This window comes from Haemaphysalis longicornis, unplaced genomic scaffold (assembly GCF_048455015.1).
Source record: "Haemaphysalis longicornis isolate Haplotype H1 unplaced genomic scaffold, Haemaphysalis longicornis Haplotype H1 scaffold_1, whole genome shotgun sequence".
NCBI classification, from domain to species: domain Eukaryota; kingdom Metazoa; phylum Arthropoda; class Arachnida; order Ixodida; family Ixodidae; genus Haemaphysalis; species Haemaphysalis longicornis.
Window position 1 is genome coordinate 403,005,406 of NW_027526203.1, and position 10,037 is coordinate 403,015,442.

Sequence of the window (10,037 nt, forward strand, 5' to 3'; positions counted from 1 at the left end):
CTTCTTCTTAATTTCTACTACTATGTCCTTAACACGCGTTTGTTCCCTGACCCACTCCGCTCATCTTCTTGTCCCTTAATGTTACACCTATCATCTTCCGCTCCATTGCCCGCTGAGTCGTTCTCAATTTAAGTTGAACCCTCTTACTGAGCCTCCAAGTTTCTGCCCCGTAGGTGAGTACCGGTAAGATGCAGCTATCATACACTTTCTTCTTCAGAGACAATGGTAGGCTGCCATTCTTTAACGTGCGACGAAATCTCGAACACACGGGCGTTGTCGCTTTTTGCCTCCATCCGAAAAGCGGCCGCCGCGGCCGGGAATCGAACCCGCGTCTTGGGCTCAGCAGCACAGCCACTGAGCCACCGCGGCGGGAGAGCCCCGTTACTCGAACTGAATGGAAGTCAGCCAATATCAGGGATGGAGCTCGAGAGACGCAACTCAAGCGCGCAAGCAATGTGAAAGAGAAAAACTCTTTTGAGCAAGCTTCTACGTTACCTTATCGGCATAGACCCGTAATATTTGGCAGGGGTACTTTTTGACTCCCTAATTTAAATACTGGTTTCCTGGATTCGCTTATTGACTACGTTATGACAGTATTTCAGATTCTGAAGAAAGTTGAAAAGTATTGTAGAGTCTCTTTGAATTATTTCCTGTTGTACAGGCACCACATACAGTCAGGTGACAAAAGACAGGCAACCTCCTCCTATGAACACAATAAACATCTCGTACTGTCTGTGCGGAGGATGTACGCAGGCAAGCGTCAAAGCAGCGCCAACAAATATTTACATGCGCCCCAGGGACCACTCGCCCATGTTTTGTGAAGCGTAGGGATGCACCTTTAGAGCACGTGTGCTCCCAAATACGCGACTAATGTAGGTAGAAAGCTGGGCCAGTTGTTTCATGGTTAATGAAGTGTGAACCAGTGGTGAGGCGCTACACAAAGGGGAAGAAGACACACACGGACGGCACTTACCCCTGGTTCAAACTTCATCTCCCAAAGATGCCGCACAGAATATAAGAGCTCCTCTTTTTCCTTACTGTCCCTCAAACTACAGGGAAGGAATTTAGAGCGTACCAGTAATCCTTGAACACGCTTTTGTTCTCGGCGAATAAATTTATTCGGACCCCTCGCAGCAAAGCTCCTGGAAAGAACTCTTCAGTGTCTTTGTTTAGGAAAAGGCTGCTGTCTTCCACAGACACCACGGGACGCGAAGACACGACGATCGTTACCAGCGCGCCAAAGACGCAGCAGAAGGGAGGGGACCGTCTCGAAAACAAAACCAAACGCCGTGAAGCCTTAAAAGCGACTGCGATGGGCACGCAGCGAACAATCGCAGTAGAGTTTGCAGCTGAAGTTTCCTCGCTCAGTCGTCGGCGGGAAGCCCCAGCAAAATACATCCATCTGTGCTGAAAAGGAATCCTTGCAGGCGGCGGTGCACTAGCGCGCAGGATCGATCTGCAGTTTAAAATTCGATTAATCGATTTCCCCAAGTCAAGGACGGGAAGCCGCCCTGTGTCTGCCGGGCACGGCCAGCGAAGGCCGTGCTTGCTTGCTTAACCTGGCGTACGGCCCAGGCTGCCATCGTGTCGTTACGTTAAACGAACAGGCTCCTCGACAAATCGCCGTCTTCGATTAATCGGACGCGGTAAAGAAACACCCAACGCCACTGCTGGGACGGTCAGAGCAGTACGAAAGGCACTGCCACGATCACTGCTTCGGACTGTGGTCGCTTTCGTTGTTAAAGACAATGGTCTTTCTTGGGATACTTGAACGCAGAAATTTCGGTCTGTCTGTATGTCTGTCTGTCCCTCGATTCAGCCGCCCGGCCAGAGTTAGATCAGATATTGAACAAGACATTTATATAGCAATAGCCATTTTAAACATCTAAATCTGGTGACAATGTTCGTGCTTGTCAACACTGTTGAGCAAAAACAATACCTTCCGCATATCCGAGGCAAAACATCAATACATATCTGATATTTGATGCTCCTTCATGACAAAATACATGGATATTTCATTGCTGCGATAGGAAATGAAATACTACAGCCACAGAGGGGAAAAAATGGCTGTACAAAAAGGCGCCATCTGCAGCAGTGGCCCTGGGAAAGCACGCTTGTGTGTTTCTCAGGGCCAGTGTCAGGTGGTGCCACTGTTGTCAGCAGAAATATCTACACCGATACGTCTCGCGGTTCGTGCTTCTTGTCTCTATTACGCGGCGTCGAATTTCATTGTGTGCGGAGTGCACACAGCTCTTGAAAGGACGGCGCCAGATACGCTATTTTCTATCCTTCAGCGACCATGGCTGTGGTTACGAAGTGCCAAGTCTAGATGCGAAGACATACATGCCCACAAAACGCAAGGAAAACATCAAGGACGACATTGCAGCGGAGAAGTGCCGGCGTCCCGACGTGCCGACGCCCGTCGTCTCAATTGTACCCAGAAAACGTCCGAGCAACGTGCCGATTGGCTAGCCAAAGACCGCAAGGCGAGGCGCACCCGGAGGCTGCAGCGCGAATCGTCCGTTTTCGGACCCTTTGACGACAACGCCGTAAAAACGACATCTCCTTGAGGGCGACTCACCTGATAACATTCCTATGGGACTTACTAATTCGTGACCCACAAGCTTAAAAAAGCATCGCGTACTGATGCGAAAGGTTTTGCATATTCATAGAAATATTCCTAACGACCTAGTTTGCTTCTTTTAGAAATGTATCGCTACCCGCCGCGCGGGCTCAGTGGCTAAGGCGTTGTGCTCCTGAGCCCAAGGACGCGGGTTCGATTCCCGGCCGCGGCGGCCGCTTCTCCGATGGAGGCGAAAAGCGGAAACGCCCGTGTGTTCCCAGATTTCGGCGCACGTTGAAGATCAACCAGGTGGTCAAAATTAATCCGGAGCCCTCCACTACGGCGCGCCTCATTGCCTGTGCAGCGCCCGCGCGTTAGACCTCATAATCAATCGAAATGGTAGGGGAGGAACATCACGGGGCGGGGGAGAGACGAGGACTGATGCAGCAGGGGCGGCAGAGGACTATCGTTTTTCGACGGCATTTCCAGCGAAGCAAGCAGATACGCGGCCATTTTTTTTCTCTTCACTCGCCTCGACCGCTTTAGTTAGTGTTTCTTCTTCGATGCTGACATAAGCGCTAAAGCGCGTACGTACGAGTGCTGCAGAAAGAAATTACTGATGCGCTTCAATTGTTCCTTTTAGATAATAATAGCACGCTTTTTATTCGCACAGATGACTGGTCTCGCATGCAGTGACGCACTCATACGGCACTGTTGCGACAGCCCGCAAGCCTCAGGTTATATTTTGTTGCTCAGCACGATGACATTATTTAAAGCGCACTTATTGATATGAATCGTTTTTCGTGGTGATTGTAATCTATTATATATATATATATATATATATATATATATATATATATATATATATATATATATATATATATATATATATATATATATATTTATATATATATATATATATATATATATATAATTACCTTCCACATCCTCCCCTTTGCTTTCCGAGGTTTTCTTGACTGCCAACCCTTATTTCTGTCTTATATATATATATATATATATATATATATATTGTGAGGCGGTAGATAGCAGGCGACCAGACCGTGGCTTCGTAGCTCCTTTATTCGGAGGCGAGTCGACTAGAACGCAAGATGGCGATCAAGCCCCAGCACTGATGATGATCTCCGAAGAAGCGGGCTCGTCGATGATGATGAGTTTGTACAGGAAATGAAGAAGTGATCACCTCAAGCCGGTGGTGATGATAGTGGGCAATTGCTACCTATGCTGGCATACAGGCTGTAGCCTCAAACAAAGCTCACAATATATATATATATATATATGGAGACACAGAGAGAGAGAGCGCTAAAGCCGTTTACTGAAAACTGTAGGCGTAAGTCCTGCTTAGGACAGGGCTTGCTACACCAGATAGAAGATGGCTGTGATTGCAGTGGTATGAAAAAAAGAAAAGACGAAAAAAAAAAAAAACCAAACACCACACAGCAGCGGCTTAACAACAGAAGGAGAAATAACTCTAGGCGCGAATATTCATTAAAAATCGCTCAGCGCTTTTAAAGCACCAAAGAGGATTTTTCAAGTGCTAAGTGCTGCAGGAAAGTGCGCAAAACTTCTAAAGCTTGTTCGTACTAGTGGGCCCGGCCCCAAGAAAATGGCAGAGTTCAACCCTTCTGCCCCCACGCCGCACAAGGCGGCTGTCGCTCGCGCGAATCGAGGCGTCCCGGGACGCCCAATGTTCTCCCGCACAGCGCGCGTTGGGCACAGCGGCTCCCATGTCATCTCAAACTTAAAGATGCCGGAGTGCGTTCCGATTGAGGCAATGCAACGCATCTTCAACACGTTTACTACGGCCGCCCGATAGATGTGTTTACCATGAGAATAAATACGATGAAGCTAGGGGGAATACCCACGGCGTGCATGGTTTGGGCAACATCAACATTTTCGCGGTCCATTGAATCAAAAATGACAAGGGCAATGTTACTCTCTCAAGAAAATGAAATTTTCATTGTACTACACGAACAATAACCTTCGCTGACGACTGCTTAGTATGTCGTGTTGCCTGCTTTGACAGAGTGGCAAGGTAGCCACTGAAGAACGACGTGGTGCGACTCGCGCACAACGTCTGGGTGAATTTAAACAAGTTTTTTTTTTTTTTTCGCACAACCGCTGACGACGGTAGCCGGACAGTTTTTTTTTTTTTATAACTGGCACGTCTCTTTGAAAATTCAAGGAAGTCAGCCTTCTATGGGCGCGAAGGCCGCATGAAGCAAAGCCCATCAAAGTGCTAGTTCGTAGCGGTTTAATACTCTAATTACTTTTTGTTTGATGATGTGCCGCACGTCGGGCGACTGACGGACGATAAGGCTAATCGACAGAAACACCTCCTGCTTAAAGACTGCCGTACAAAGCCAACGTGCATGTAATTACCTCTTACGTGTTTGCCAACTTTTCTAGTGTCGCCCAATTATTAAATGCCAAAACCCCGTGCAGGGGTTCAGGATATACACCTACACCTATAAACATATGTTTTAGGCGCGAATGTCGTGGAACCCGTGTAGTGCCTCAATAACAGTTAACTGTCGGTGTAAAATGACACGGCAGGAACCATAATTATAACAATCTATCGTATGCGCCATGGCTCTATAGTTCAGCGGCGTACGCAGGATTTCATTTGTAGGAGGAGGAGGTGGACCATTTAAACAGAAGAACGAGAACGTCATTCAGAGATAGAAGAAAGTTAAAAAATGAGTTAAAATTAAAAAAAAAGTGTGGGGAGAACATGGCGTCCTCTAAAGAACCTTATGATGGTCATTAAGTTTCTTCAGGGTCCCTTCTAAGTGGTTCATCGCAGTGGTGAGAGCAAACGTCGAAACCATGTAGGCTTGGTTCATCGCTTTCGATAAATATAATTATCCGCAGTTGATAGACAGGGTCATCGCTCTCGTTCATTAGTTTCGCCCTCTCCGGGCCCATTCCTGCAAACTGCAATTGAATTGCTCCGAGATGTAGCCACTACAGCCATGCTTGTGTTGTCAGCGTAACAGGGCACATCGGTATCGGATACATCAGAGCGACTGCTGCAAATACGTTCGTGGGCTTGGCCGCGCGCAGTCCTCCGCTAATAATGAACGTCCGGATTAATTTTCTTGAGGAGCGGCCTCACTGAAATGTGTTTCCGCCACTCGTTTGCGAGAGGGGCGAGGTGAACTTGGTTGGCACAAGTCCAGTTGATGCTTCGGAGAATAAAGCGCCCTGTTCGAGCTTGTGCGAGGATGTAGGCGTTGGCTTCAGAAATGTCCTTCAATAAGTTCCTCGATGTTGTTGTGAAGACCCATCTGAAGAAGCCTGGCTCTGGATGAAAGTGGAATGCGCGTTTAAAAGACACAGTGCTGCATGCGCGGTTGTTTAAAATGTCTAGCGACGATGGAAGCTATTAGGTATGATGGACGTTGTGATGAGGTCTGTAGCGGCAGGCTAATCGCAGAGGCTGCTCCTGCGGCCAGCCAGGAAACATTGCAAAAATGATTCTGGAAAGGACCGATGTTTAGTGACCAAGTATAGAGCAGCTATCAACACAGTCTTGACTGACCGCTTATGTGATTCTTTGCCTTGGCGGAGAGCCAGTCGTTTGAGTAATTCTGGGCTAAGGGTCCCAGATGTTAAGTGATATAGGGCAGCGCCAACTCCAGCCCAAGACAGGGCTGGTTAAATAGAAAAGAAATATAAGAAACAAACAAGCAAACAAGCAAACCTGGTATACTGACATTTCCAGGCTGGCTGACAAATCACTCTTGCGCTGAATAAGGCTTAAAGGAGTACTAACACGAAATTTCAAAGCTGATATAACTATGCTATATAACTATATGGAGATATCTCCCAGCAAGTTTCAACAGTAACCGTTGAGTGAAACATATTATAAATCCAGTTGATTCTTTGCGCGCACGAGAAAGCTCAGAACGGGTACCCTTTCGCAATCGGCATCAGCATGATGCCATCTGGTCCTCCTCGCCCCAAACTACCGACGTGAGGACCCCGTGACGTAGCCAACGCGCTGACTGAGATTGGCGCGTGCTGCTTCGCCGTGTGTACACGTCATGGTTTCGAGACTGCCGTCATGCTGCCCCGGCGCGTCGAGATGGTGGAGATCACTGCGGGTCTGGACTAACGCGCGTGCGTCCACACCGGCACTGGTGCAACAAGAACGGTGACATCTTGAACGCCCTCCTGTCATGGCGGCCGCCTCGGTGTTCGTTTTGTCGAAACCGAAACTGACACAAATAAACGAGGCTGTAAATATTTATGTACGCTGCGACCGAGCGTTTAATCTGCCATTCTATGATTAGATTAGTGGGCGGATAGGTGCCCACAACAGCGAAAAAAACGTAACACAAAAAAATTCATGTCAGTACTTTTTAAAACTTTCACTCAGTGGTGCTAACAGCTCAGGTTCGACACGAACCAATTTGTTTTTGTTGGCACACTACAGTGCCCCCAGACACACGGAAGATATGTTGAAACAGTGCTGATCCTGTTAGTGTTTCCAGAAAATGTTTTTGTCCCTAAATACTGCCTCTCAGTAGAGCTTCGACATGTCTGTCTCATCTCTGCGCACCGCACACAAACACTGAGTGCACCTTTTTTGCTGCAACCTTGCCCGTACCCATCACGCTGGGAAGTCTGAATTCGCTGTCGCGAAACTAGGAAGCATCCGTTTCTTTATAAGCTAATGTAGAACCTGGTTTCAAAAAAGTGTAACTAAATAAATGGTGTCCCTAGCGGATAATAACGTCCCCTTGCAAACAATGCAATAAAGGAACAATTAAGCTGGCCAAAATGTAAAAGTATGAAAGTCACGGCATCCTGATCTACGAATGCCTGCCACATTTATCGCACATCAGATTTTTGCGAGGGAAGAGAGATTCGGTTTCATTATTGTAGGAAAAAGGAAGACGCCGGAGAGCCTGAATCTGGCGCCGCACTCGATTACCCCATCCTTGCCATCTAGGTTTCGTATCCAGTGTTCCCAGATCTCGGAATACATCGGCTACACCCCACAAATCAAGAATCTAAAACGATTTTTTTAATACGTATAAGGAAGTTGCTGAGTATTACCATTTTTTTCTTCTACTCATCTCTCTGTGCCTCCGTTTTGTTCCCTTGTGTCTCAGTTTGCAGGGGGCAAAAAACTTCCTTGTTTGGTCGAAGCGCTCGCAGCTGCGCAGCGAGACGGCGCCCTGGGGAGGGAGGGCCCTATGGACCGCAAGAGTACGGTAACGGCAGCTGCTTGGCTTGAGGACCGATTCACGCCATCGATTACCGATGAACGTCACCTTCGACCGGCCGCCCTGTCCGCTTGCCGAGCACGGAGCGCTCGGCAATACACCGCCACGAAAACTCTGGTAACAATAAATTTACACACACCAGTACTGCTTTGGCTTGCCTTCCGATACACTGCGCCTTAATGGGTCCCCGAACGTGCTTTGCGGGTAATAATGCCTTCTGAATATAACTAACATGACTGCTTGAGGCATTGTGTGTGCGTTGCATATATATATATATATATATATATATATATATATATATATATATATATATATATATATATATATATATATATATATATATATATATATATATATATATATATATATATATATATATATATATATATATATATATATATATATATATGAAGAAAATGAAACACGTCGAAAGAGGATAGGTTTTAACGTTTCGACCGGGGACCGGCCTTCGTCAGAAGGCACGTCTGACGTTAAAACCTATCCTCTTTCGACGTGTTTCATTTTCTTCATTATACTTACCGGTGTCCAAGAAATTGTTTCCCGCTATTATATATATATATATATATATATATATATATATATATATATATATATATATATATATATATAGAGAGAGAGAGAGAGAGAGAGAGAGAGAGAAATAAGAGTTGGCAGTCAAGAAAACCTCAGAAAGCCAAGGGGAGGATGTGGTAGGTCATTGAAACAGATAAAGAATTTGGAATGAAAGAAAAAAAGTGGAGAAAAAATGCCCACCAGGTGGGATCCGAACCCACGACCTCCAGAATACCGGTCTGGTGCGATAACCACTACGCTACCGGCGGGGCGATTTTCCCCTCCACTTTCTGGGGTATTTATGTTTAGGTATTTTTGTTTCCTGTGCTTGGGGGTGGTAGCCAGCGCCACTCGGACTACTCGGGGTGAAGGGGACCTTTTTTCTAACCCCCGGGCCGTGACTCGAGTGTCTACAACATGTCGAGAGTGGTCGACCAGCGTTAAACCCTCTTAAGCTTCCTATGGCACCAAGACTGCCAGAACAGAGACCCTCCCTATGCATGTAGCGAATAAGAATAGGAAATGAGGGGCTCGTTGAAAATAACACAGAAATAAGAATTGGCAGTCAAGAAAACCTCGGAAAGCAAAGGGGAGGATGTGGTAGGTCATTGAAACAGATAAAGAATTTGGAAAGAAAGAAAGTGGAGAAAAAATTACCGCCAGGTGGGATCCGAACCCACGACCTCCAGAATACTGGTCTGGTGCGATAACCACTACGCTACCGGCGGGGCGAATTTCCCCTCCACTTTCTGGGGTATTTATGTTTAGGTATTTTTGTTTCCTTTGCTTGGGGGTGGTAGCCAGCGCCACTCGGACTACTCGGGGTGAAGGGGACCTTCTTTTTAAACCCTGGGCCGTGACTCGAGTGTCTACGACATGTCGAGAGTGGTCGACCAGCGTTAAACCCTCTTAAGCTTCCTATGGCACCAAGAATGCCAGTACAGAGGCCCTCGCTATGCATGTAGCGAATAAGAACAGGAAATGAGGGGCTCGTTGAAAATAACGCAGTCAAGAAAACCTAGGAAAGCAAAGGGGAGGATGTGGTAGGTCATTGAAACAGATAAAGAATTTGGAAAGAAAGAAAAACAGTTTAGAAAAAATGCCTGCCAGGTGGGATCCGTACTCACGACCTCCAGAATACCTCCACTTTCTTTCTTTCCAAATTCTTTATCTGTTTCAATAACCTACCACATCCTCCCCTTTGCTTTCCGAGAATTTCTTAACTGCCAACTCTTATTTCTGTGTTATTTTCAACGAGCCCCTCAATTCCTATTCTTATTCGCTATATATATATATATATATATATATATATATATATATATATATATATATATATATATATATATATATATATATATGTATATATATATATATATATACACAGTTATTGTTTGAGCACGCTCAGCCCGAACCGGAACTGAACCGAAAAATTAAATAACGATTACCGGTTGACAACGAAATGAGCCGGCAATCCGCAAATGATAATGCGCGGTCCACTTCAACGTTCCACCATCCACTTCGCAACTTGTCATCCCTTCACTTCCACCATCCACTTCGTAACTTCGCACTTGTCTCCCTACAGATCACTCAATACACCCCTCAATTCTCTCTCCGTCGACGCAACATGACTAAACGTACGTGCACCA

General features: G+C 46.2%; 1 non-coding gene across 1 annotated transcript; it reads right to left on the reverse strand.

The window, feature by feature from the left end:
* Positions 1–9,046: 9,046 nt before the first annotated feature.
* On the reverse strand, positions 9,047–9,119 carry Trnat-agu (transfer RNA threonine (anticodon AGU)). Its single transcript has one exon. It is a non-coding gene; the product is annotated as a tRNA-Thr (tRNA).
* Positions 9,120–10,037: the final 918 nt, after the last annotated feature.